Below are 3359 nucleotides of genomic sequence, written 5' to 3' on the forward strand. Positions count from 1 at the left end.
AGGCTCATTAAAGCTACAGCCACTGTTCTCTTCACAGCTTCTAGGCACCTCTATGGGATGTCCCCTAGAGCCTATCAGGAATCTCTCTGCCTCTTTCTCATTTTCCACAACAGCTGGATTGTCTCAAACACAGCTTTAAATACAGTTTTGAATGGGTGACTCCTTGTTGACTGCCATGAATGAGGTATCTGTGGATGACAATTGCTGCTGTGAGCAAGCTTGGCCTGCCACACCTGTGTCCCACTTCTTTGCCAACAAAGCAGCTTATCTTGTAAGCCTGATCCCATAACCTGAGTTTTCAGATTCTCCAATGGATTTCAGGGTACTTTCACACTTATATTTAAGGGGTTGTGTTTTTCCCAACGCCTGTGGCAGTTTACACTTTTATTGCCTATAGAAGCCTCACAAATACTCTGTCTCTCTTTAATTAGAGTCTGTACAAACTTCCCAGATCCTCCTCTATCTATCTTTAGAATGAAAACCTTCTCCCCCTATAATCCCAGTACTTGGGAGGTGGAGGCAGGAGAATTAGGAGCTCCAATCAAGCCTGGGCTACATAGCCAGTTTGAGACCAGCCTGGATTATATGAAACAGATCCTGTAAAAACCAAACAGTTTGGGCAGTACTGGCACACACCTTTAATCCCAGCACTTGGAAGGCAGAGGCAGGCAGATCTGTGATTTTGAGGCCAGCCTGGTTTACAAAGTAAGTTCCAGGACAGCGAGGGCTGTTACACAGAGAAATAAAAACAAACAAACAAACAGAAATTAAGAAAAAGAAAGCAAAGAAATGGGGATGGTATTTAATTCGTGGTGCTGGCTATGAAGAAACCCCAAGACTTAAATGTGCCTGGTGAACTCTCAAGCCCTCTACCACTGAGTCCCACCTCCTGTTTCAGGAGTAGTATCTTTAGTTCCTATTCACTCCAAGTGGGTTATATTTGTTGGTGCTAGAGTTCAGAGGTCAGAAGACACTTCCAGTGTTGATCCTCATGTACCTTCTTCTACTTTTTGTTAGAGACAAGATTTCTTATTAGCCTGGAACTTTGCCAGACCACCTAGTTGGTGACCTTCTAGGGACCTGCTTGTCTCTGCCTTCCATCTCATTGTCCCTGGGATTACAGGCATATGCAAGAGTACCCAGTGTTGTTTTGCTTTGTTTATTTCGAGACAGGGTTTCTCTCTGTAACAGTCCTGACTGTCCTGGAACTAACTCTATAGACCAGGCTGGCCTTGAACTCAGAGATCTACCTGCCTCTGCCTCTATCAGTGCTGGGATTAAAGGTGTGTGCCACCACTGACCATCTTAGTACCCATTTTTATGTGGGTTCTAGGGTTCTAAATCAAGTCCTGAATCTTGCCAAGTACTGACTGAGCCAGAACCAAGAGCAGTTTTTTAAAGGTAACTCCTGAGCAGTATGTGGTGGTTGGTGTACACCTTTTGTTCTAGCACTTGGGATGCAGAAGCAGGTGGGTCTCTGTGATTTAGAGGCCATCCAGAGCAACATTATACAGTGCAATCTGGACTCAAAAAAAAAAAAAAGAAGAAGAAGAAGAAGCAAGCTAGTCTTAGCCCAGACAGAAACTGGCTCTTCTTCAGTGTCCTGCCACCACCTTTGCCTCAGGTGAAGAGAAACAGCTTTTTCTTTTTCTCAAGGAGCAGGGTGCTGGACAAATAATAGCTCCTTCCTCTGAGGGTCAGAGTTATATTTTATACATACCTTCAGGCACAGAAGGGCTGTGTGGTGATATATTATGTACCCCAATAAAGTTTGCCTGGGGATCAGAGGACAAAGCCAGCCACTAGATTAAACATAGAGGTCAGGCAGTAGTAGCACATGCCTTTAATCCTATCACTGGGAGGCAGAGATCCATCCAGATCTCTGTGAGTTCAAGGTCACACTGGTAACACAGCCAGGCATGGTGATACATGCCTTTAATCCCAGCACTAGGAAGGAAGCAAGATGGCAGGGCACAGAAAGGTATATGAGGTATGAGTAAACAGGAAGTCTCTCTCTTGAGGCTGAGGATTTCATAGTGGTAAGAACGTGGCTGGCTTAGTTTCTCTGATCTTTCAGCTTTCACCCTAATATGTGGTTCTGGGTTTTTTATTATAAGACCTTTTAAGATTCATTTTACATGTGGGGCCCAACATTTGTGGCATGAATTTACAAAAGAAGCCACTTGGCTGGGGCCTTGCAGGCCCCAGCTCAAGCCTGAGCTGCACACTGCTGGAGTCTGCACTCCACGTGGGCTGGAGTCCCTAACCAGCTGGATCCAGAAGGCTGGATTCTCTCATGGTGCATTGTGGACTCTCCCTGGATCCCCATCTCAGGCTGCAACCACACTAGGTAGCTGCTTTGAAACCCACTTGGGCTTCTACTGTTCTATGCAGTCAGCAGATTTGGTGAGTCAATTAAGATTTCTTAAAGGGAGAAATTAGTTAAAAGAGCATTTTTCCCACATAAAAAATGAGAAGCTAACAGCGACTTTGAAGTCTACAAAAAGATGATGGAACCCTACAATGATGATTCCATCAGGACAATGACAACACCACTAAGATGACAAACACCACCCAAAGATCAGTTAATGGTCAGGAAAAAGGCCAAACAAAGGAGATTAGATTCAGGGTTCTTGTTAAAAAAAGAAAAAGAAAAAAAGAGGATATTGATAAGAGGTAGATTATTGAATCTACTCCAAAAAATTATAGAAATGACAGGATAAAAGGGTAAATTATTTAATCTACTCTGAAAAGAAAAAAGAGAATATAGATATGATAAGATAAAAAGGTAGATTATTGAATCTACTTTTAAAAGACAAATACTAGTTTTAAATATTTTACATTGGATTGGATTTTTGTATGCTGTATACAAATTATATATATTGATACAAATTTGAGATTACTTTTGTTAGAACATACTGTACATATGTTTCTAATCTTGTTCAAGGTATGTATTGTACCTATACAGTTCATTTAACAATGTAATGCAAACTTCTAGTCCTTGAAAGTTATAATTACCAACTAGTTAGGATATAAGAAATGCAAATTAATAGTCATTACAATCAAACTTGTAGTCATATTAGGTATGCTTTCAAGGTTAAATAGAAACATATTTTAGATAGACAGGTCATCTTAAAACACTTCAGAGATCTGTAGAATATGGCATTTATGATGTTTTAATAACATAGATTTTTTTTCTTTTTTTATGACTATGAGACATGTCTGCTTCTGGCAGCACCAATCTACTTCAGAGAAGATGATGGGCATTGAAGAAACTCCATATGGAGTTTACTTTCTTTGTGGCAAAAGTCAACCACTGGGCAAGAAAGTGCCCTTATATCAACTGCTGACGGTATGCT

The sequence above is a fragment of the Peromyscus californicus genome, unplaced genomic scaffold (assembly GCF_007827085.1).
Source record: "Peromyscus californicus insignis strain IS unplaced genomic scaffold, ASM782708v3 Scaffold_10__1_contigs__length_136768540, whole genome shotgun sequence".
NCBI lineage: Eukaryota > Metazoa > Chordata > Mammalia > Rodentia > Cricetidae > Peromyscus > Peromyscus californicus.